This window comes from Schistocerca piceifrons, chromosome 1 (assembly GCF_021461385.2).
Source record: "Schistocerca piceifrons isolate TAMUIC-IGC-003096 chromosome 1, iqSchPice1.1, whole genome shotgun sequence".
NCBI lineage: Eukaryota > Metazoa > Arthropoda > Insecta > Orthoptera > Acrididae > Schistocerca > Schistocerca piceifrons.
This window is the reverse complement of record NC_060138.1, coordinates 1104851264-1104877888: the sequence shown is the minus strand read 5'-3', so window position 1 is coordinate 1104877888 and position 26625 is coordinate 1104851264. Positions and strand designations below refer to the sequence as shown.

Here is a 26625-nt window from a genome sequence, read left to right as displayed (position 1 = left end):
TTAAAGAGACCTTTGGAGATAAGAGAACGACTTGTATAAATATCAAGAGCTCAGATGGAAACCCAGTTCTAAGCAAAGAAGGGAAAGCAGAAAGGTGGAAGGAGTATATAGAGGGTCTATACAAGGGCGATGTACTTGAGGACAATATTATGGAAATGGAAGAGGATGCAGATGAAGATGAAATGGGAGATACGATACTGCGTGATGAGTTTGACAGAGCTCTGAAAGACATGAGTCGAAACAAGGCCCCGGGAGTAGACAACATTCCATTGGAACTACTGACGGCCTTGGGTGACCCAGTCCTGACAAAACTCTACCATCTGGTGAGCAAGATGTATGAAACAGGCGAAATGCCCTCAGACTTCAAGAAGAATATAATAATTCCAATCCCAAAGAAAGCAGGTGTTGACAGATGTGAAACCTACCGAACAATCAGTTTAATAAGCCACAGCTGCAAAATACTAACACGAATTCTTTACAGACCAATGGAAAAACTAGTAGAAGCCGACCTCGGGGAAGATCAGTTTGGATTCCGTAGAAACACTGGAACACGTGAGGCAATACTGACCTTACGACTTATCTTAGAAGAAAGATTAAGGAAAGGCAAACCTACGTTTCTAGCATTTGTAGACTTAGAGAAAGCTTTTGACAATGTTGACTGGAATACTCTCTTTCAAACTCTAAAGGTGGCAGGGGCAAAATACAGGGAGCGGCAGGTTATTTACAATTTGTACAGAAACCAGATGGCAGTTATAAGAGTCGAGGGACATGAAAGGGAAGCTGTGGTTGGGAAGGGAGTAAGACAGGGTTGTAGTCTCTCCCCGATGTTATTCAATCTGTATATTGAGCAAGCAGTAAAGAAAACAAAAGAAAAATTCGGAGTAGGTATTAAAATCCATGGAGAAAAAATAAAAACTTTGAGGTTCGCCGATGACATTGTAATTCTGTCAGAGACAGCAAAGGACTTGGAAGATCAGTTGAATGGAATGGACAGTGTCTTGAAAGGAGGATATAAGATGAACATCAACAAAAGCAAAACGAGGATAATGGAATGTAGTCGAATTAAGTCGGGTGATGCTGAGGGAATTAGATTAGGAAACGAGACACTTAAAGTAGTAAAGGAGTTTTGCTATTTGGGGAGCAAAATAACTGATGATGGTCGAAGTAGAGAGGATATAAAATGTAGACTGGCAATGGCAAGGAAAGCGTTTCTCAAGAAGAGAAATTTGTTAACATCGAGTATAGATTTAAGTGTCAGGAAGTCATTTCTGAAAGTATTTGTATGGAGTGTAGCCATGTATGGAAGTGAAACATGGACGATAAATAGTTTGGACAAGAAGAGATAGAAGCTTTCGAAATGTGGTGCTACAGAAGAATGCTGAAGATTAGATGGGTAGACCACATAACTAATGAGGAAGTATTGAATAGGATTGGGGAGAAGAGAAGTTTGTGGCACAACTTGACCAGAAGAAGGGATCGGTTGGTAGGACATGTTCTGAGGCATCAAGGGATCACCAATTTAGTATTGGAGGGCAGCGTGGAGGGTAAAAATCGTAGAGGGAGACCAAGAGATGAATACACTAAGCAGATTCAGAAGGATGTAGGTTGCAGTAGGTACTGGGAGATGAAGAGGCTTGCACAGGATAGAGTAGCATGGAGAGCTGCATCAAACCAGTCTCAGGACTGAAGACCACAACAACAACATAACAATCTCTGACCTCATTCAGTTCCATACAACACGGATAAACTAAAGAATAATTATACGACAAACTACTCAAGCTTTCCGATCCTCCCCCCTCCCCACATTCCCCCCCCCCCACCCACCACCCCAACCACCAACCTCTGATTCCCTTCTCACTGTTCACAGCCTTCAAATTTCTCTGAGTAAACAGTGAAATACTTCAGACTAACATCCGATCACAAGCTAACTTCGAACCCGCATCCACTATCCAGAATAAATCAAATAATATTCTAAAACTATTAACCGGTGGAACATGGGTACTGAATCCTACGACCAAGGCACATACCAACAAGACGTTCATTTGCTCCATTCTCACCCACGTAAAGCGTTGTATTGATCTCGTTCCGTTCCAAATTTTACCATTCCCTGCAAATCCTTGAATATCCTGCACCTCACCTCACTTTCAATATCTGATTACCTTTCATCATCCATATTCTTTATTAACTGCCTTCTTTAGTGCAGAGCGTAGGGGAACGATGCGGGGGACCCGCACCGCCGTACTAGGCAGGGTCCGAAGGGAGGTGGTTTGCCGTTTTCTTCCCCTGACAGCAATGGTGGTGAATAATGATGATGAAGACGAACTCCGTCCAAGATAATTCGCTGCCTTCTGTTGCCAAGATGTTTTCAGTGTATTTGTCATTGATTCGCCCCTGAAAAGGTACGTTGCAATTGGTGTGATGTTTTCTTATTACCATAACGATTACATATACAATTACGAGTGAGTGCTGAGAAGTAATGCCTCCGAATTTTTTTTATGTGAGAAGTCTTAAAGCTCTATAAATAAAACAAACGTTAGTAACAGTCTACATCTTTATACTTGATGGCTACACACACTACTGAGCATTAAAATTGCTACACCAAGAAGAAATGCAGATGATAAACGGGTATTCACTGGACAAATATATTGTACTAGAACTGACATATGATTACATTTTCACGCAATTTGGGGGCATAGATCCTGAGAAATCAGTACCCAGAACAACCACCTCTGGCCGTAATAACGGCCTTGATACGCCTGGGCATTGAGTCAAACAGAGCTTGGATGGCGTGTACAGGTACAGCTGCCCATGCAGCTTCAACACGATACCACAGTTCATCAAGAGTAGTGACTGGCGTATTGTGACGAGCCACTTGTTCGGCCACCATTGACCAGACGTTTTAAATTGGTTAGAGATCTGGAGAAGTGCTGGCCAGGGCAGCAGTCGAACATTTTCTGTATCCAGAAAGGCCCGTACAGGACCTGCAACATGCTCTCGTGCATTATCCTGCTGAAATGTAGGGTTTCGCACGGATCGAATTAAGGGTAGAGCCACGGGTCGTAACACATCTGAAATGTAGCGTCCACTGTTCAATGTGGCGTCAGTGCAAACAAGAGGTGACCGAGACGTGTAACCAATGGCACCCCATACCATAACGTCGGGTGATACGCCAGTATGGCGATGACGACTACACGCTTCCAATGTACGTTCACCGCGATGTCGGCAAACACTGATGCGACCATCATGATGCTGTAAACAGAACCTGGATTCATCCGAAAAAATGACGTTTTGCCATTCGTGCACCCAGGTTCGTCGTTGAGTACACTATCGCAGGCGCTCCTGTCTGTGATGCAGCGTCAAGGGTAATCGCAGCCATGGTCTTCGAGCTGATAATCCATGCTGCTGCAAAAGTTGTCGAATTGTTCGTGCAGATGGTTGTCTTGCAAACGTCCCCATCTGTTGACTCAGTGATCGAGAGGTGGCTGCACGATCCGTTACAGCCACGCGGATGCGATGCCTGTCATCTCGACTGCTAGTGATACGAGGCCGTTGGGATCCAGAACGGCGTTCCGTATTACCCTCCTGAACCCACCGATTCCGTATTCTGCTAACAGTCCTTGGTCTCGACCAACGCGAGCAGCAATATCGCGATACGATAAACCGCAATCGCGATGGGCTACAATCCGACCTTTAACGAAGTCGGAAACATGGTGGTACGCATTTCTCCTCCTTACACGAGGCATCACAACAACGCTTCGCTAGGCAACGCCGGTCAACTGCTTTTTTGTATGAGAAATCGGTTGGAAACTTTCCTCATGTCAGCACGTTGTAGGTGTCGCCCCCGGCGCCAACCTTTTGTGAATGCTCTGAAAAACTAATCATTTGCATATCATAGCATCTTCTTCCTGTCGGCTAAATTTCGCATCTGTAGCACGTCATCTTCGTGGTGTAGCAATTTTAATCGCTAGTAGTGTAGTTAGTTTTCAACATAATCACCCTGGCGATGAACACATTTCTCGCAATGAAATACCAATTTGTTTTAAAACGTAGCTGTTGAATGTTTGGCTTTGTTGACGGAGCCATAACCTCACCTCTGCTTGGACCGCCTCATCACTTTCAGAGTGAAGTCCTCCAAGGTGTTCTTTAACTTTTGGAAACAAATCAAAATCGGATGGGTCCATGTCAAGACTGTATGGAGGATGATGGATGAGAGTGAACCCAGGGCGCCGGATTATGGCAGACATCGGGGTCTCTCGTGTGATCTGGCACTACCAGGAACTCGATTACAGCACGCTATTTCTCACTCACCTACATAGTTACGTTACACGCCACCATGCTTCACGCTCCAGTTGTGAGCCTTCTAGCGGCAGAGGGCTGAAAATATGCAGACATTAGGAATAAAGATGTAGAATGTTTCTAGAATGAAATTTTCACTCTACAGCGGAGTGTGCGATTGATATGAAACTTCCTGACAGATTAAAACGGTGTTCCGGACCGAGACTCGAACTTGGGACCTTTGCCTTTCGCGGGCAAGTGCTCTACCATCTGAGCTACGCAAGCACGACTCACGCCCCGTCCTCACAGCTTTACTTCCGCCAGTACCTCGTCTCCTACTTTCCAAACTTCACAGAAGCTCTCCTTTCTTCCAGGAGTGCTAGTTCTGCAAGGCTCGCAGGAGAGCTTCTGTGAGGTTTGGGAGGTAGGAGACGAGGTACTGGCAGAAGTAAAGCTGTGAGGAGGGGGCGTGAGTCGTGCTTGGGTAGCTCAGTTGGTTGAGCCGGCACGGTAGCTCAGCGTGTTCGGTCATAGGGTTAGCTGCCCTCTGTCATTAAAAAAACTGAGTTGCTCGATCAACAACGAACTAAAGCGGATGTCTTACGACGTCCGCCCCGAGCAGATACAACGAACAAAATTGAACAAAATGAGATTAGAAAAAAAAAATGTTGGTAGAGCACTTGCCCGGGAAAGGCAAAGGTCCCGAGTTCGAGTCTCGGTCCTGCACACCTGTTTTAATCTGCCAGGAAGTTTCATGTAGAATGTTAATAACGCCTGTTTTATTTAAAGAGCGTTAAGAGTTTTCACATAATATATTCGGAGGCATTACTTTTGAACACGCTCTCGTTCATAACAAACTATCTGACGTTCTAATGGAACAGCCACACTAAGGTATTGTTTTAGCCACGTCGTGACGAATAATTGTACACAGTATCTAGGTGGTAATCCAAATCGACCCCGGCTTGTAATTGAACATTGTATATGTCAAACGGGCTTAGCTGAAACGAATAAACAGTAAAGTAAAAGAACTGAAATAATCTGAATATCATGACAAGTTCTATTGTAAAAGATAAAGTAGGAAAACAGAAAGAACAAGATTCAACTAAACTTCAGTCGCTATTGGAAATATCGATCACATTAGAAGCGTAGTTGCGCCAATCGAAATACCGTAAACCGAGCTGCAACGTTCGCCATTCATAATGAGTCAAGTGACGCGTATCTTATCAAACACACTTTTGAGGAGTACGAAGTGTCGCGCAACCGCAGCCGCTTACGTAAACATCTTAATAGCATAGCTTATAAAATCTCCGTCAGTTATCTGATCTAAATGTGCCACTGATTTCACTCCTTCAGTTATCCAGCCTGTTAGATACTGAGATGTACTACTTTTTCCTAATCGTAAATTCTGTATTGTTCTCTTTCATCTATCAAAATTTAATAGTATTTGGAAGAGGTTGATTACGACAAGCTAAAACTGTGTATCAGAATGGAACTCAAACTGGGGACATTGCCTAATACAGGCAGCCTCTATCCAGTTGATCCATCAGACCGCGTCTCACTGCGACTGGCAGCTTCATCCAGTTGATGACATTTCATTTTATTCCTCTCTTCACTACTCTGCGACACCAAACAGTTTTAGTACGTCATAAAAGCTAAAAGCAATGCGTCGTTTATCAAGGACCAATAATTTCTTCTAATGTTTGTAGGGCTTCATACGAAACAATTTTCATTCCAGATTTTGGGGAATAAAATTCCACGTATCTTTTAGTAAAAATTGATGGCTTCTTGAAGATTAAAAACTTGGATGTCTGGCTTTCTTTCTTTCTCTCTCTCTCTCTCTCTATCTCTCTCTCTCCCTTTCCTTCTTTTCTTCCTTTCTTTAATATGTCTCAAAGGAAAACTTTACAGCAGCAATCTACTTCTGTGGTAACATTGAATGCTCATCAGTTCGTCAGCAGACCTGGTCTCGTACAAGATTTTGTGCTGTCCCTTACGCAGATTTTCACGAAATAAGGATAGAATTTTCTCATGGGCATGCAGAGAGCCCTTAATCATGTTGAGATATACAGGGCAAATGACCCAAAACTTGCACTATAAATATTTCGGAAATAGGAGGCGCCATTCATAGGTGCATTTCACAGACGGGAATTTTAGTCAGGAACCCGTAGACGAGAACCCGCCTTTGCTGCAAAAACAGTGGAGTATTATCAGTTTCGTATGTGTATTTACTCAAAGAAAGATACATATATTTCAATGGAACAATGCCTGTTGACAGTACAACAATCAAACTGGAGTAAATTAGAATGTCAACGGTGTTTCTTGCAGGATCTAGTGCAAGTACTGCCGGTCCGGCGCGAATTATTATATCTCGCCAATAAATTGTATAGCTGGGGTGTCATCATATTGGCAACTGCGAATACATTTCTTGTATTTCCTACAGTTGTAGATCGCAGCAGTGTCCGTTGCTTCCGACATGCATACATGTCTGAAGGACATGGCATAGTAGACTGTTGAACACAAACAACAGCAAATGCAATATTGTATTTGAGTGTTCCATCTGAAACCTTCTAGACGCTGCCGATAGTGGCTAATATAGACAATGACGACGAGGGATCGAAGCCGTTTGTTTCACAGATGTAATAGCATGTCATAGCGTCTGATCGAGGGCTTACTTCTCAGGTGAGATAAAGTCTATTGCAATCTCTCTCTACCCTGCACCTCTCCCCGAATAGAACAACAAACCTGCCGTCACCCCCACTGACATATATGAGAATTTCGTTTTAGTATTGAAACATTCGTAAAGGAGTCGTCTCATATTGAGAAGTACACTTGTCACGCAATTGATTCAACAATTACTCTATTGCAGCATCCAACATTCACAAGTATGCCAATCTCATAATTCACACGATACAAAATCGCAGTATGCACTCACCGTAATCAGTATTTCATTTAGCACTATGATTTTGAATAAATGTGGTAACGACATTGCCACGTTGGTGACATATGTTCCCGCCCGATCACCATAGCTAAACAACGACGGCCCGGTTGGTACTGGATGAGTGACCGTAAAAAAAAAAAATAAATAAATAGATAAAATAAAATAAAACAAAAAATAAAAACTGTTGGCAAGGACACAGAGTCACCGAAATGGCGTCCAAGTGAAAACGAGGGCCTCGCAGTATCGTTATTCACATAGGTATGCAGCCTACGGCTAAGTGAGCACGTAAATGGGAGGAATACTATTACTTTCAGTAGTTCCGGCTATGTTCGGAAGAGTCAGTCTTTTGGTTACACTTTTTCTTAGCTGAAGGTCTTTTTCCAACTCTACCTCTAGACTCATATGCTTGACGGCAGGTACGGCCAGCCCGTGCATTTGCGCATCTTCCTAGCTGGTACGTCCTCTGCCAGATTTTTTAAAGTAACTATTACTGTTACCTTAGGAACTTTACGTAGTTAATTCAGCATTCCAAATACACAGTAATTGCATAAAATACATAATGAAAGATATAGCAAATAAAATAAACCTACAAATTAATGCGCGGCAGCCCCGTTCGAGTCCTCACTCGGGTGTGTGTGTTGTCCTTAGCGTAAGTTCGTTTAAGTCAGATTAAATAGTATGTAAACCTAGGGACCGATGACCTCAGCAGTTTGGTCCCAAAGAACTAACCACCACCACCACAAATTAATGAATAATAAAAGAAATATTTTGATTTAACTCGTAAGAAGCTTCATCGTGGTTGGTTGTTGCTGGAAAGCCGACTCCGTGTGGCATTTCGTTTGTCCAGCTCCGGCAACTTTCTTCCCAGGTCTTGTGCTGTGTTGCTGCATTTTCTTAGCTAGCTAGTTAGCTAGTTTTATGTTCCATGAATTATTTTGCACAATAAACCGTAATTGCATGCAACGAGTCATTTTATATTCACATCGCAAATTAATCTTTAAATATGTGGCTGCACGCTGAACATTTGTAAGCCTTTTTTTAAGTTTACCCACCACCTTTTTGTCAAGGAAAAACTTTTTCAGTTTGTTTTGCAGTTTTACTTTGCTGTCTCAAATATTTTGTGTCACTGGGTAAGAGAATAACGAATGTCATTTTTCTTTCTGGTACTGTAATTATGTATTTCTTTTCAACTGTAGTGAATTATTTACAACGAACGTCATGAGGGAATAAATATACTGTGAAGCAGTATTCAGAGTGACCAACTCCATAAACTGATGTCTACAAGATGATCGTGGGTCACCACCACGTACTATTCTTACAGCAAAGAAGACTTTCATTCTTAAAGATGAATTACTTTAGGAAATTGTTCCGTATGACATTATTGCATGTAAATGTGCAGAATATGTCAGTTTACTGATTTGTCTCTCCCCAAAATTTTCAGTGATTTTAAGTGCAAATGTGGTTGAACGATGTTGTTCTAGGAATTCCAAAATGTGCTTTTTTCAAGTGCAAATTCTCATCAGCGTGGACACCTAAGAATTTTGAAGTTCACACTCTATTATTTCCTCACCATGTGCTACACTTACCAATGGTGTAGTACCCCTAGTTGCGCAGAACTGTGTACGCCATCCTTTTTTAAAATTGAGGATGAGACCATTCACAAAAAACCAGTCAATGCTACTTTTAAGCACATTTTTTTTCATTTCTTGTGTTTTTGTATGCATGCTTGGATTGATTACAATACTAGTGTCATCTTCAAACAACTAATTCTGCTTGTTGTATATTAGGCGGCATATAGGAGGAACAATAGTGGACCCAAGATTGAGCCTTGAGGAATCCCATACATGACTTCTCCCCAATCGGAATTACGGCCCAATACTATCCTGGTTGAATTACTAAGTACAATTTTCTGCACTATTTTGGTTACATGTAACATTACTCACTGATTAGTTATACCATCACTAGCATAAAACTTCAATTTATCTAGGAGAATACTGAGATTCTCACGCTCAAATGTCTTAAATTGATCACAGAAAATACCAAGAGGCTGTATTGTATTATTTAATGATTGTAAAACATGGTGAGTGTAAACGTAAATGACATTCTCAGCAGAGCAACTCTTTCTCAAACCTAAACTCATTTGCTGAGGATATTATTGTTGCTAAAGTGAGATACTATTTTCTAATATACTACTTTCTCAAAACTTTTGGAAAATGATGTCAGCACCGAAACAGTCGGTAGTTATTGATATCTCTCTCATAACATTTTTTAAAGAGGGGTTCAACTACAGCGTATCTTAGTCTCTCCTATGTTGACAGGAGACCGTCGGTTTGGTGGTGTGTTAAACAGTTTGTTGGCCGGCGTGGTTACCGTTATTCGTCGCTTATTTTTAAAGGCTGTGTCTAACTCTGTGATTAGAAACATCATAAATATTTCTTTATACATTAGCGTTTTCATAAAGACATCATGTTTACGGCAGCGAATGTTAAACTTTTTATTTCCACTATTGCAATTTCAGCCTTAGGCCATTACCAAGTGCAGATGTTTTGTCTTTAAGCCATGTCAACTTTATACAAACTTTATACATGCTGACACATTTAAATGTTGTTGTCACTTGCTGTTATATACATTCGTAACGCTGCCAATGTATACAGGGTGTTACAAAAAGGTAAGGCCAAGCTTTCAGGAAACATTCCTCACACACAAAGAAAGAAAATATATTATGTGGACATGTGTCCGGAAACGCTTACTTTCCATGTTAGAGCTCATTTTATTACTTCTCTTCAAATCACATTAATCATGGAATGGAAACACACAGCAACAGAACATACCAGCGCGACTTCAAACACTTTGTTACAGGAAAGGAAATGTTCAAAATGTCCTCCGTTAGCGAGGATACATGCAACCACCCTCCGTGGCATGAAATCCCTGATGCGCTGATGCAGCCCTGGAGAATGGCGTATTGTATCACAGCCGTCCACAATATGAGCACGAAGAGCCTCTAGATTTGGTACCGGGGTTGCGTAGACAAGAGCTTTCAAATGCCCCCATAAATGAAACTCAAGAGGGTTGAGGTCAGGAGAGCGTGGAGGCCATGGAATTGGTCCGCCTCTACCAATCCATTGGTCACCGAATCTGTTGTTGAGAAGCGTACGAACACTTCGACTGAAATGAGCAGGAGTTCCATCGTGCATGAACCACATGTTGTGCCGTACTTGTAAAGGCACATGTTCTATCAGCACAGGTAGAGTATCCCGTCTGAAATCATGATAACGTGCTCCATTGAGCGTAGGTGGAAGAACATGGGGCCCAATCAAGACATCACCAACAATGCCTGCCCAAACGTTCACAGAAAATCTGTATTGATGACGTGATTGCACAATTGCGTGCGGATTCTCGTCAGCCCACACATGTTGATTGTGAAAATTTACAATTTGATCACGTTGCAAGGAAGCTTCATCCGTCAAGAGAACATTTGCACTGAAATGAGGATTGACACATTGTTGGATGAACCATTCGCAGAAATGTACACGTGGAGGCCAATCAGCTGCTGATAGTGCCTGCACACGCTGTACATGGTACGGAACAACTGGTTCTCCCGTAGCACTCTCCATACAGTGACATGGTCAACGTTACCTTGTACAGCAGCAACTTCTAAGACGCTGACATTAGGGTTATCGTCAACTGCACGAAGAATTGCCTCGTCCATTGCAGGTGTCCTCGTCGTTGTAGGTCTTCCCCAGTCGCGAGTCATAGGCTGGAATGTTCCGTGCTCCCTAAGACGCCGATCAAGTGCTTCGAACGTCTTCCTGTCAGGACACCTTCGTTCTGGAAATCTGTCGTACCGCGCCACGGCTATTGCCCCGTGCTAATCCATACATCAAATGGGCACCTGCCAACTCCGCAATTTGTAAACATTGCACTGACTGCAAAACCACGTTGGTGATGAACACTAACCTGTTGATGCTACGTACTGATGTGCTTGATGCTAGTACTGTAGAGCAATGAGTCGCATGTCAACACAAGCACAGAAGTCAACATAACCTTCCTTCAATTGAGCCAACTGGCGGTGAATCGAGGAAGTACAGTACATACTGACGAAATTAAAATGAGCTCTAACATGGAAATTAAGCGTTTCCGGACACATGTCCACGTAACATCCTTTCTTTATTTGTGTGTGAGGAATGTTTCCTGAAAGTTTGGCCGTACGTTTTTGTAACACCCTGTATAAGAGCAAATGATAACGACATATAAACGTGTCAGCGTGCATAAAGTTGACACAAAACATCTGCACTGTAAATGACCTAAGGCCGAAACTGCAGTAGTGGAAATAAAAAGTTTAACAGTCACTGGCGTAAACATGATGTCTTTCAAAAAATTTTACATCAATTTGAATCCCAGTTATGAAAAGTTAATTAGTGTTTTCCTTCGTCTTTTCGTGTTGGTCCCATAAGTGAGTTAGAAATTGCAATTCTTGGTGCGTCACATGTTTATGATGGAGTGCACAGTGTGTGCGACTGTCCACGTGGTGGGTGATCTCTTGCAGGCAGGGAATGTCTTAAAGTGTGGTGCCGTTATTGCTGTTGTGCCAGAGTGGTTCGGCGCTGTTCTGTTGATGAGGCTGAAAAAATATATTTCACTACTTCGGCAAACGCCTGCGACCGTTCGACACGAAATCCTTTGCACCAAACTCTCCAGGCTGTCAGGCTGGAAGTTCGTCCACATGGTCAACCAACTGAAATGTCTGTGTTAAACATAGCTTGTAATTCCTTTCCTTTTTCGAAAATTAGTTGAGAAATTTGGAAGTTGTTGTTATGTTTGTACACGAATGATCAGTACATTTTCTTTTCTCTTCCACATGTTAATACAGAAGCGTACTACATAAGCGATATGGCGGATATGATTTCCTGCTATGGATTAGCAAATGGAAGTTGCCTGCAAGCCCGTGTCCTCTATAAGGTAAAATATCCAAGTCGCAGAGTACCAACTGGCAAGTTCTCTGGCTGACTTTTGCAGCATCTGAAGGACGCAGGTTCCCTAGCATCTAAAAATTTGAACAGAGAACGGCCTCGGTCAGTCCACACATCTCAGATGGAGGAGCGTGTGCCACATGTACTGGACGAAAGACCTGGAACCAGTGTGTGACGGGACGGTACTACATGGACATCTGTTGTATCGATACTCTCTTCAGGGCGTCCAGGCACTAAGGCTAGAAGACCGCCGAAGCGGATTGCTGTTCTGTCACTCACTCGTGCAGAAGTGTGCTGAAGAGGTCTGCAGACCTACTGATTTCCCTGAAGATTTTATTTACTGTCGAGACGTGTTTCACAAGAGATGGCGCTATGAACTTTCATAACAAGCATGTGTGGCCTGATGAAATTCCCTTTTCAGTTGCAGGAAGAGGACATCAACATCGTTTCTTCATCAACGCGTGGACAGGCTTTCTTAGTGATGAATTACTAGGGCCATACATCGTATCATAAACATTAAATGCTGCATACCTTGTTGGAGGATGTGCCATGTAAGCAAAGACTACAGATGTGGCTTAAGCCGTCGGCACACGGACCGTGCTGTCGAACGTTAACGTTGAGCGTGCCAAGTTCCACGTGCTGCTGAACGCTCAGGGACGATGCGACTTGTGCATATGGTACGTGGGCCCCAACGTGGTATACGCGATCGCAACGCACTCCAGCGGCAGTTGAGGGGTGTTTCTAGTTCGTAAATCACTGTTTACTCAACGGGCGCGCGTAAAATTCCCACCTTAGCTCTATTAAAACGCACATTTGTTCCATCGTCCAGGAAAAGGAAAGTACCGTGTCCAATCAATAAGGACACAGGCTTATAAAAGTTCCATTATAAACATAAGATAAACATTATTTCATCATTCCCACATTTTAGTAAAACCCCAAGTTAGTCTTACTTAATCACTGTTCCTACCCAGTAGCAGAGTCTTTGCAAAATGTGAATTACGAAGCATAAAAAAAGGAGAAAAATATCTTTATACAAGAAGCGCAAGTTGTCCTGTGGATTAAGTCAATCGAACAAAGTCATCCCTCAAAAAAAGGTGAACTTATATTTACAGAAAATAAAATATTACAGCATATACTTATATTAAACTAATAATAACGTATCAGAACCTAATAAAAACGCGAATGTTAGGAAAAAATTTGGTACTGTTCAGATGCGAACCACCGCCTCAACCAAAAACTCTATAGTGGACAGTAACATCACTCGTTACACTAATCCAACAACACACGCTTTAAATCTAATCTTATTATGTTACCCCTTGCTGAAAACGTTAATCGTAGATAATTATGTTACTAATTGAAATTTAATTATAACAAATTTTACCAAGAACAATGCGTTTTGGGTGGATCCCGTAACAAGTGTCATTAATGGACATCAGATTCAACCTATTCAACCTCTCCTATTAATAAGCGTACAGGCTGCAGAAAGTATGAGTTTCAGGATCCATATGTAATGGTCTTTCTTTTCAGCTGTGTTGTGTACTAGCACCGCTCACACTACTGAGCTCTTTTAGTACTCTGTGAACAAGAGTACAGATCTCAGGAAGTACGAGTATGCGTTTCTGGACTCGTGTTCATTGGGAGTTTTTTCTTGTTTTGTTGGGTACTGCAGCAGTCAAAATACAAGGGGTATTCAGAAAGTAAGTTCCAATCGGCTGCGAAAAGGAAACCACTGTGAAAATCAAAAATGTTTTATTTGCAACAGTTAGCTACAACTTCCAACTACTTATCTAAATAGTCACCACTCTGACTTAGACATCTGTCATAGCGTTGTGTCATAGAAGGCAGCTGCCAGTGATTTCCAACAATTCTCTACGCTGGTCTACAGCTCGTTGTCTGTGCCAAAATGTTGTCTTCATAGCCAGCGGTTCATGTGAGTGGAAATGAAGGTCAGAGGGAACCAATTTGGGCTGCATTGATCGAACACTTCCCATAGAAAACGCTGCAGAATGCGGCTGACAATTGTCTTGGTGAAGGAAACGCATGACAGTTATGTTAAGTAGGTTGCATGGCTTAAGGCGAAATTTCTCAACAGGCCCTCTTGCTTGACGGGAGACACTATTTTCGAGGCTTCTTTACGTGCTCACTGTCAGCTCAGATCTGAAAAGAGACTTGATGCGATCGGCGAGTGTACTAGAGACACTACCCAATACATCTGCGCAAAGCTTCATCGGATTTTCACAGTGGTTTCCATTTCATGTCCGATCGGAACTTACTTTCCAAGTAGCCCTCGTATTCGACACATTTTTAACACCCAGTGTATACAAACATAAGAACGCCGCCCCCCCTCCCCTCCTCAACGGCTAGGTATGTGACATGATGCATAACTTTTGCAACAACATTTAGTTCACGTCATACGTTCATTTCAACCAACACAACATAAGGCCCGGCGAGGTCAGGGATTTTCTCTGCCTCGTGATGACTGGGTGTTGTGTGCTGTCCTTAGGTTAGTTAGGTTTAAGTAGTTCTAAGTCCTAGGGGACTGATGGCCATAGATGTTAAGTCCCATATTGCTCAGAGCCAACAACATAAAGAAACCTCCACAGAGAGCTTATGAGCCCACACCTAACGTACCAAAGTAGTGAGTCAAGATAAGGAGACGAGGTTTTCCGTAATCTTATAAGTCGCAAAATCGAGAATATTTTGCTGTACGATTAATGCTCTAAGATTCTGAAGCAATTACACTTAACTCACTTATGACGCTTGTAACTGTTTGCCATGAAACGTTACCCAATAACATCCAGGAAATGCACCAAGGTGAACTTGCAGGTAGCTGGACAAGTTGCCTGTATGTTGCGTACGAAGTATTTCGAAGTGCTAGCAACCTTGACCTTCACTCTTAGATCGGTTCCCAGTTTTTTTCCTTACAACATATGTTAGAGGCATGTGAGGTAACTGTGCTTTGTTTTCGTGGGACTAACGCGCCATGGTCTCTCTTTTTATGCCGGTGTATCGCTGTACAGGAGGGGTGGCCACAGTTCTTGTCTTTGGGACCCGCGAACTTATGGAAATGACTGTAACTGAGCCGTATTGATTAGAGAATAATAGTTAACATTAACGAGGAAACCAAGAGCTCTTGCATGAGCTGCAAGTCATTTTATAGTTATCTTAGAAATGCGGCAAGTTTCGGCTGATCTTTGATATCTGTAGTCTCGTTCAAAGCCAGACTCGCTGCTGTGCACTAAGTTTTTGTTTCTATAGGTTATCCGTCTTGAGCTGACGGATTATCGATAACAAAAGATTTTAACAGCTGCTGCGAAAGATGTCCATGTAAGCAAACTAATTTTTTTTTAAGTTACAATAACCTCGCTGATAACAAAAGCCTGTATCGTATGCCTAAAAGCGAGCATATGATCAAGGATTTCCTTGAAGTTTCTTATTTGCGGGTTCTAACACAGAAGCAGTGTGTGCAATATTCTTCATCTATTCCCCCTATGTGTGCTTTTGCTACTACGTTGGATCTGCTTTCTTTGTAAACACATAACTCTCTGACCTTAAATGTTTTTATGGAAAGATGTCAATTCAGTTTTCCATGTTTGAGAACCAACAGAAGAGTCTTTACTGAAACCGATGTGCTTTGGTTGTAATAAAACTGGTTATGCTGAGATAAAATGCACGAACCGATCTTGAATATTAAATAAGTGATTCCCAAGTTAAAGACTCAAAACCCAGAAATCCACTACCAAATAGCTATACGAAATCGGTAAACGTCACCATGTATAAATTCTTTACGTAATTACTATGATTATTACGGATTTGTACTTTGTTTTCGTAATGAATATTCCAAAGACGGTTTTGCGTGAATAGATCGATATACGATAGTATTGTCTTTGCTACATGTTGTTATGGGTAAATCTATATTCTTGTTCAGTCCGTCTATGGAGTATGAGTTATCTCTGTGTCGAATCAGAATGGAGGTTGAATTTATTTGTAAAGTGAAGTGAAATAAGGAACAATTATGTGTATTCGACAGCATAAAATCAACCAGTGTCCACATCATTTAAGAAAATGAAACCGAGCATCGCATAGACCAGTATATGAAGTTACATTTCAGCAAATAGCATGGACATGGATGGTGAACCTACAGCTTTCGACAACAACGAAGAACAATAACAGATGAATACTATGAAAACTGTTTATTTAAATTTTGCCCTTGCTACGAGGGTAATCCCAAAAGTAAGGACTATTTTTTTATAAGTACGTAGACCTCTTTATTTCTACGGTGGTTTACATCAGTTTACAACTTGAACATTTAGCTATTTTTCGACATAATCACCATTTCTGTCGCTGCATTTTTGTAGACGCTGTGGCAGTTTTTGTATGCCCATGTCATACCAGCACGCCGCAATGCAGTTTAGGAAGTTAAGAACTGGCATGATTGTTGCTTGGTCTCCGGTGTAAAGTGGGATGCCCAGGTTTCGTCACCCGTGACAAATGAGTCCAGAAAGTTGTCCTGTTCGGCTGCAAGGTGGCGAAGAAATGCGCGGGAAGCATCAAATCGTTGCCGCATGTGGTCCTCAGTCAGCATGCGTGGCACCCACCTTGCGCACACCTTCCGGTAGTTCAACGTTTCCGTTAAAATTCTGTGAGCGGTGCTTCGGGAAACATCAGGAACCAACGTGCACAGATCATCCAGGGTGATCCGCCGATCTTCACGCATACTTTGCTCAACCTTCAACACTGTCTCCTCAGGAATTGACGGTCTCCCGCTCTTTTGTTCGTCGTGAATTTCGGTCCGACCAGCTGCAAACTCTCTACACCACTTACGAACATTTTTGACAGCCATGCACGACTCACCATACACTTCCGTCAATTGGCGATGGATTTGAATCGGCGCAGTGCCCTTGGAGTTCCAAAACCGAATAACTGCCCGCAATTCGCACTTGGCGGTAACACCCAACGGGAGCTCCATTCTCAAAGGCTGCCAAGCCAACACTGAGCGCCTCAGCGAGGCGTGCGCATGTTTGCACACACCGCGTGAAGCACTCTTCATAACAGTGTGACCAACTGCCACACAAACAGAGTTCTGTACTTATAAAAAAATTAGGAGACCTTACTTTTCGGATTACCCTCGTACCTCTCTCTGCAGTGTGTCACTATCTCAGCGTTCCAAGTACTGTGAAATTGTGACCAGCCGCCCAAATTTAAACTTACTTCAAAATTAATTAATCGACTTTGATTTAGAACAGTGAACTTGAACTGTGACAATGTCATTGGACACGAACGACACACTGGTTTACTCTTTCTCGCCACAAAAACAAATGTCACTCGCCAGTCTTTATTAAACATGCTATTCTCTGCTTCATATTTATGCTTCTTAGGCAATATCACAATCGTTATCACATCAGCAATAATCACAATTTTACTAAAGCAATGCCACTGCACGGAGAACCATCATCACATTACTCGCTACATGAGTGACTGGCTACTACTAACGGCTGTGTACAGCATTATCAAATTGTCAATAGAGCGTGGCAGGGCATTGCCGAGTCGATAAGAGCCGCACTAGATCGAGGCAAGAGCCTCATGTGGCCCAGGAGTCTCGTTGTGGCCACTACTGGTGTTGTTGTTGTTGTTGTTGTTGTTGTTGTGGTCTTCAGTCCAGGGACTGGTTTGATGCAGCTCTCCATGCTACTCTATCCTGTGCAAGCTTCTTCATCTCCCGGTACCTACTGCAACCTACATCCTTCTGAATCTGCTTAGTGTAGTCATCTCTTGGTCTCCCTCTACGATTTTTACCCTCCACGCTGCCCTCCAGTACTAAATTGGTGATCCCTTGATGCCTCAGAACATGTCCTACCAACCGATCCCTTCTTCAAGTCAAGTTGAGCCACAAATTTCTCTTCCCCCCAATTCTATTCAGTACCTCCTCATTAGTTATGTGATCTACCCACCTAATCTTCAGCATTCTTCTGTAGCACCACATTTTAATAGCTTCTGTTCTCTTCTTGTCCAGATGTCCAGACTATTTATCGTCCATGTTTCACTTCCATACATGGCTACACTCCATACAAATACTTTCAGAAACGACTTCCCGACACTTGTATCTGTTCTCGATGCTAGCAAATTTCGATTTTTCAGACATGCTTTCCTTGCCATTGCCAATCTACATATTATATCCTCTCTACATCGGCCGTCATCAGTTATTTCGCTCCACAAATAGCAAAACTCATCTACTACTTCAAGTGTCTCATTTCCTAATCTGATTCCCTCTGCATCACCCGATTTAATTCGACTACATTCTATTATTCTCGTTTTGCTTTTGTTGATGTTCATCTTATATCCTTCTTTTCAAGACACTATCCATTCCGTTCAGCTGCTCTTCCAAGTCCTTTGCTGTCTCTGACAGAATTACAATGTCATCGGCGAACCTCAGTTTTTATTTTTTCTCCATGGATTTTAATACCTACTCCGAATTTTTCGTTTCCTTTACCGCTTCCTCAATATACAGATTGAATAACATCGGCGACAGGCTACAACCACTGCTTCCCTTTCATGCCCATCGACTCTTATAACCGCCATATGGTTTCTGTACAAATTGTAAATAGCCTTTCGTTCCCTGTATTTTACCCCTGCCACCTTCAGAATTTGAAAGAGAGTATTCCAGTCAACATTGTCAAAAGCTTTCTCTAAGTCTATAAATGCTAGAAACGTAGGTTTGCCTTTCCTTAATCTATTTTCTAAGATAAGTCGTAGGGTCAGTATTGCCTCGCGTGTTCCAACATTTCTACGGGATCCAAACTGATCTTCCCCGAGGTCGGCCTCTACCAGTTTTTCCATTCGTCTGTAAAGAATTCGCGTTAGTATTTTGCAGCCGTGCCTTTTAAATCTGATAGTTCGGTAATTTTCACATCTGTCAATACCTGCTCTCTTTGGGTTTGAAATTATTATATTCTTCTTGTAGTCTGAGGGCATTTCGCCTGTCTCATACATCTTGCTCACCAGATGGTAGAGTTTTGTCAGGGCTGGCTCTCCCAAGACTATCAGTAGTTCTAATGGAATGTTGTCTACTCACGAGTCCTTGTTTCGACTTAGGACTTTCAGTGCTCTGTCAAACTCTTCACGCAGTATCATACTGGTATACTACTTTTATTAGAACGGCGCTTTTTCTCGTATCCTGCCCGTAAAATCTACTTGTGCCAGCGTCTATTTCGAAATTCATTGCATAGTGCTCATAAAAGTTCGACGACCTCCTGGCCTTTTCTTCAGTGCAGAAACCACTCGCAGTGAGAAGTAACTGGGCAGGAAGATGGATTACACATTAGAATACCAAGAGAGACGGAGCACAAACTCGCACTGGACAGCAGCGGGAAGGAATTCGGCCGTGTCCTCTTCAACATAACCAGGCCGACGTTCGCCTTAATCTAGGAAACTTACAGAAAGTCTAAATCTGGACAACCTGCAGGGCTTGCAGTCTATACCCGGGGCTTGTGCTCCTCGTAAAGCGAGACTCGAGATATCCTCATAGGAATCGCCTATGCTTTATGGTGTCCAGGGAGTCGTACCGGAATTACGTTATGGACCGGTATTAGTCTATTCACTCATATCAAAGTAAGGTAGCATCACAACGAGCAACGAATAACACAAAACCAAGCGGAGCAGACAAAGTATTCGGTAATGGCTACTGCAAGCGCTTGCTGAAGTTTGTAGTGCCATAAACGAGGAAGTACATGCCCGACTTCTACAAGTAGCTAACTCAACCACAATCCAAAACCACTAGCAACTAAAACTGCCACGTTAAAAAGTCTTCATTCATTGAACATATAACCTTCGTTAAAACACATTCGTGGCAACCCAAATATTAGAAATTTCTGTGTTTGGATATTTTAATGTTAATATAACTTTGAAAATTCTGTTACAATATCGTCAATTTTGTGGCGACTGCCAGTATATTAGTATGAAATGGAATATGAGCCGACTTATAGGACAAATACAAGGATGTTACCAGTACCGGTAACATAGTCATCACTGAATGAAACCGTTCGTCGTTTATTCTAAACTGCGATCGGGGACTGAAATAAAGATACTTTCAATTTGGTTTATTTCCCTTATACAAGTCATTACAAGAGATGACTGAAGCGATGTGTGACAGACAAAAAATTCCAGGACCAACTGGAGATCAAATCACGGACCAGTGGACCTGTAATCTCGACACTGACTCACAGCGCCACTGAGCCACACGTTCCAAACGAAACTTATCATTAATCTTTTCCTTGTCCTAATTTTCCTTTCTTTACGATAACGTCTGTTCCTCTTTATTCGAGTCCTTTTGATTCGTAGTATCTAAATGACTTGTAATGACTTGTATAAGGGAAAAATATCAACTAGAAAGTACCTTTATTTCAGTCCTCGGTCGCAGTTTACAATAAACGACGAACGGTTTCATTCAGTGATGACTATGTTACCGGTACTGATAACATCCTTGTACTTGCCCTATAAGTCGGCTCATATTCCATTTCATACTAATATACTGGCAGTCACTACAAAATTGACGATATTGTAACAGAATTTTTAAAGTTACATTAACATTAAAATATGTAAATACAGGAATTTCAAATATTTAGATTGCCACGAATGTGTTTTAACGAAGGTTATATGTTCAACTAATGAAGACATTTTAACGTGGCAAGCCGGGGTTCTAGGCGCTTCAGTCTGGAACCGCGTGACCGCTCCGGTCGCAGGTTCGAATCCTGCCTCGGGCATGGATGTGTGTGATGTCCTTAGGTTAGTTAGGTTTAAGTTGTTCTAAGTTCTAGGAGACTGATGACCTCAGATGTTAAGTCCCATAGTGCTCACAGCCATTTGAACCATTTTAACGTGGCAGTTGTAGTTGCTGGTGGTTTTGGATTGTGGTTGCGTTAGCTACTTGTAGAAGTCTCACTTCTTCAGCTATACTACTTCCCAGACGGCAAAGTTCATCAATTCCTTTCAAGGTATCTAGTACAAAATAACATTCAAACATGTAGCGTGTCCATCTGCTGTGCAATACATTACTTTGGCTTTATTTTTGTTTATGTGCTAGTAACAGCCATCAGCTAGCACACATTACATTTGATTTAGAGCCCGACTCAATTCTTTTTCACTTTTGCAAACCACTGACGTGTCATTAGTGTATCAGTTATATTTCTGTCTATGACCCACAAGTGGCAGTGTCGATGGGGAGTCGTCATTGGACTGAGGCACTGTAAATTTAATAGCGCTCTTCGAGAGAAAGAAGCTTCACGTCTGCACACGATTTCATTGCAAACCTTCCTCACTAGAAACGGAAACACAAATCTTTATTCAGTCAGTGATTTCTCATTAACATACGCACAACGGTAGTAGATAGAGAAGAGAATAGCTGCCAATGGGGCCGAAGGAAAAATCGTTTACAATTCAGGAATAAGGATCTCAGTTCAAGAATAAGAATCAAACACTCGTATCTATGGTGTTATTTTTATTATTAAAACACTTGTTACTCCCAGTTACGTTCTTAATTTGTTAAATTTGTATTGTACACCGGGATTTTGGAAAAAACATCCCATTATCAAGAACCTTTTGTTTTAATTTTCGATAACATTTGATGCTGCAACTCTACGGAACCTGCTCTGTAAAACGCATATACGAAGACGCTCATTTTTTCCTTGTTTTCTTGTCCTTCAAATAGTGGGAAGTGTGAAAGTAATTTCAATTACAGGCTTTTCCGTGTCCCTTTGTGTAGAAATTCACACGTGCTATTTATTTCTTACACTGTCCACTTGTGCACATCATAAACAGAATCTTTAACAAACAACAGAGCCGCTACGGTCTGGAACCGCACGACCGCTACGGTCGCAGGTTCGAATCCTGCCTCGGGAATGGATGTGTGTGATGTCCGTAGGTTAGTTAGGTTTAAGTAGTTCTAAGTTCCAGGGCACTGATGACCTCAGAAGTTAAGTCCCATAGTGCTCAGAGCCATTTGAACCAAACAACAGAAATAGATATTACATTATACATGGCAACATGGTGCAGAAAAACAAGTATGAATGCCCAGTGTAAAGGTGCAATTATTACCATTTGTTACACTTAATACGCTGCTAAAGTAGCAGCTCAAATTCATTGGAAATCTGACGCAGCGAATAGTCTCGCAGGACTAGAAAGGAAGTCAGGTCCCACCTCTTGACCGAAAGGGTAAAAGATCGCAAGCAAATATCGTATGCACAGTACTTATTGACCAGTATCACCGAGTCCGTCTGTTGCATGACCCTAGACCGTAGTTTAAGTTCGAATATTATGGCATCCCTGGAGGAGAATAAGCTTAAGTAATTAGCACGGAGTGAATAAAAACAACTCATGTGCAACAGAGACTGATTTACTGGGACATAATACCCTGAAAAACGTCGAAGCAGGTCAACAAATACGTTAAGTCTCCCCAGGTTAACGGAAGACGAAAACACCGTACCAGACTGTTGACTTTTACCCTAGCTAGGATCAAGCTGTGTGTCTTCACAGACATGCAATTGCCTCAAGATTTTATTTCTAATTGAAAAATATACGCTGTACTTGACAGCGAATCATTACAGCACTATTCCAGCTTTGTGACACAAATAGTTAACCTGGAAGGCAAGACATCAAGCAAGGAAGGATGAAGGTAGTCTGCAGTATTCTTCACGAAGCCCACAGCTGTCAATGTGCCTTCGTTTATTACCACAGATCTTATGGAAGCCAAGGTGAACCTCTCCCATACCATTATACTTCCCTCAGCTACCTGCGTCCGAGGCGCGGTACACGTTTCGAGCAGCCGTTCGCCTAGATATCAGCATTATCTGGACGCAACCATTGATCTGGAGTAAAAATGAACGTGTCGGGCAAGGGGACATGTCTCGGTTGGTTCACGATCCAGTCTCGATAACCCGTGCTCACTGCAAACGTATTAGGCTGATGCATTAGTTCTACATCTACATCCATACTCCGCAAGCCACTTGACGGCATGTGGCGAAGGGTACTTTGGCTACCTCTATGGGTTCTCCGTTGTATTCCAGTCTCGTATTGTTCATGGAAAGAAAGATTGTTGGTACGCCTCTGTGTGGGCTCTAATCTCTCTGAATTCATCCTCATGGTCTCTTCGCGAGATATACGTAGGAGGAAGCAATATACTGCTTGACTCCTTGGTGAAGGTATGTTCTCGAAACTTCAACAAAAGTCCGTACCGAGCTACTGAGCGTCTCTCCTGCAGAGTCTTCCACTAGAGTTTATCTATCATCTCCGTAACGCTTTCGCCATTACTAAATGATCCTGTAACGAAGCGCGCTACTCTCCGTTGGATCTTCTCTATCTCTGCTATCAATCCTATCTGGTATGGATCCCACACCGGTGAACAGTATTCAGGCGGTGGGCGAACAAGTGTACTGTAACCAACTTCCTTTGTTTTCGGATTTTATTTCCTTAGGATTCTTCCAGTGAATCTGTGTGGTATCTGCTTTACCGAAGATTAATTTTATATGGTCATTCCATTTTAAATCACTCATAATGCTTACTCCAGATAATTTCTGGAAATAACTGTTTCCAGTTGGCTGACCTGCTATATTGTAGCTAAATGATAAAGGATCTATTTTTCTATGTATTCGCAGCACATTACACTTGTCTACATTGAGATTCAATTGCCATTCCCTGCACCATGCGTCAATTCGTTGCAGATCCTCCTGCATTTAAGTACAATTTTCCATTGTTACAACCTCTCGATATTACAGCATCATCCGCAAAAAGCCTCAGTGAACTTCCGATGTTATCCACAATGTCATTTATATACATTGTGAATAGCGAAGGTCCTACGACACTCACCTGCGGCACTACTGAAATCACACTTACTTCGGAAGGCTTCTCTCCATTGAGAATGACATGCTGCGTTCTGTTATCTAGGAACTCTTCAATCCAATCACACAATTGGTCTGATAGTCCACATGCTCTTACTTTGTTCATTAAACGACTGTGGGGAACTGTATCGAACGCCTTGCGGAAGTCAAGAAACACGGCATCTACCTGTGAACCCGTGTGTATGGCCCTCTGAGTCTCGTGGACGAATAGCGCGAGCTGGGTTTGAAACAATCGTCTCTTTCGAAACCCATGCTGATTCCTACAGAGTAGGTTTCTAGTTTCCAGAAAAGTCATTATACTCGAACATAATAAAAGTTCAAAAATTCTACAACTGATCGTGGCGTTTTTGTTTTGCATGTTGGTATTCCGGTTTCTATGTGTTTATTTATCGATTGTCTTTTTTATTTGTACTTCACTGTTGATTTTAAGTTTACGTACTGTCATTCAGCCAGTTGCAAATAGCGAATGGAGCTGTCGACACTGGAAAATGGAGCGTCAAGTTGAGAAATCGGAACATTTCCAACTTATTCTTCTGTTTGAGTTCTACAGAGGGGCGACAGCAGCGAAGGCAGCTACAAACGTTTTCACGGTGTATAGAGCTAATGGGATTGGACAGAGCACAGCAACAAAATGGTTTCTCGTTTTAAAGATTATCGTTTTGACATTAGTGACTCGCCACGTTCAGGAAGATGTTCAGCTTTTGATGAAGATCGTTTAAACGCACTAAACCACAACCAAACGTGACGAACTATGTTCATTCCAGACACGTGCGATATTTGCACACAAAGTGGAAGGTTCAGAAATCGGATGTGAGAGTACCGCATGCTCTAAGCCAAAATCACAAAAATCTGTGGGTGGCATCTTGTGCAACTCTACTTGGTCGTTATCAATTTGCTCGTGAATAACACCGACCGTTCGTATGCTGTATCATTACTAGTGACAGGAAATGGTATCTTTTTGCTAACACAAGAAAAATAACTAATCGTTGACCCCAAGTTAAGCAGCAACTACCAACATTAAGACCTGCGCACATCCACAGAAGACTGTGTTATGCGCCTAGCGAAACAGCGGAGGTGTGGTGTACAACGAATTGCTTCCCGAGGTGTAACCATCACTGCTGAATATTATTGTCAACAACCGAGACGTCTCGCAGACGCAACGACCAGGCAGATTACGTGAAGTGGTGCTGCTCCACGATAATGTCTGCCCACATTTCGCTAGACTGACCAAAAGACTGTATAGGAGTTGGATTGGAAAGTCATTTCATACTCAACTTATTCACCTGTTCTTGCGCCCTCATACTTTCATATTTTCTGCTCTCTATCGAACAACCTTCAAGGAACATCCATTCTAGACGAAAATGCGCTCCCAACATGGGTCGATGAGTTCCAAGTGATTTGTACAGTCGCAAAGTTATCCCAGCGTTGGCAGACTGTTGTATATACTGAAGGTGAATATAATATAGATGACTTGAGCCTCTGTTACGTTATCTATTGTTTTTATTAAAACAAACGAACAAACACCGTCCTAACAGGCATTGGAGGCCCAACGGTACCGACCGGCCGCAGTTTCATCCTGAGCTCTCAGGCGTCACCAGATGCGGATACGGAGGGACATCTACATCTACATCTACATGATTACTCTGCAATTCACATTTAAGTGCTTGGCAGAGGGTTCATCGAACCACAATCATACTATCTCTCTACCATTCCACTCCAGAACAGCGCGCGGGAAAAACGAACACCTAAACCTTTCTGTTAGAGCTTTGATTTCTCTTATTTTATTTTGATGATCATTCCTACCTATGTAGGTTGGGCTCAACAAAATATTTTCGAATTCGGAAGAGAAAGTTGGTGACTGAAATTTCGTAAGTAGATCTCGCCGCGACGAAAAACGTCTTTGCTTTAATGACTTCCATCCCAACTCGCGTATCATATCTGCCACACTCTCTCCCCTATTACGTGATAATACAAAACGAGCTGCCCTTTTTTGCACCCTTTCGATGTCCTCCGTCAATCCCACCTGGTAAGGATCCCACACCTCGCAGCAATATTCTAACAGAGGACGAACGAGTGTAGTGTAAGCTGTCTCTTCAGTGGACTTGTTGCATCTTGCAAGTGTGCTGCCAATGAAACGCAACCTTTGGCTCGCCTTCCCCACAATATTATCATGTGGTCTTTCCAACTGAATTTGTTCGTAATTTTAACACCCAGGTACTTAGTTGAATTGACAGCCTTGAGAATTGTACTATTTATCGAGTAATCGAATTCCAAAGGACTTCTTTTGGAACTCATGTGGATCACCTCACACTTTTCGTTATTTAGCGTCAACTGCCACCTGCCACACCATACAGCAATCTTTTCTAAATCGCTTTGCAACTGATACTGGTCTTCGGATGACCTTACTAGACGGTAAATTACAGCATCATCTGCGAACAACCTAAGAGAACTGCTCAGATTGTCACCCACGTTATTTATATAGATCAGGAACAGCAGAGGTCCCAGGACGCTTCCCTGGGGAACACACGATATCACTTTAGTTTTACTCGATGAT

At 42.2% G+C, this 26625-nt stretch overlaps 1 protein-coding gene across 1 annotated transcript in view; it reads right to left on the bottom strand.

Annotated features, from left to right (window-relative positions):
* The window catches only part of LOC124799346 (putative inorganic phosphate cotransporter), a 163537-nt gene that overhangs the window by 111224 nt on the left and 25688 nt on the right, over positions 1–26625 (bottom strand). The window lies entirely within an intron of this gene.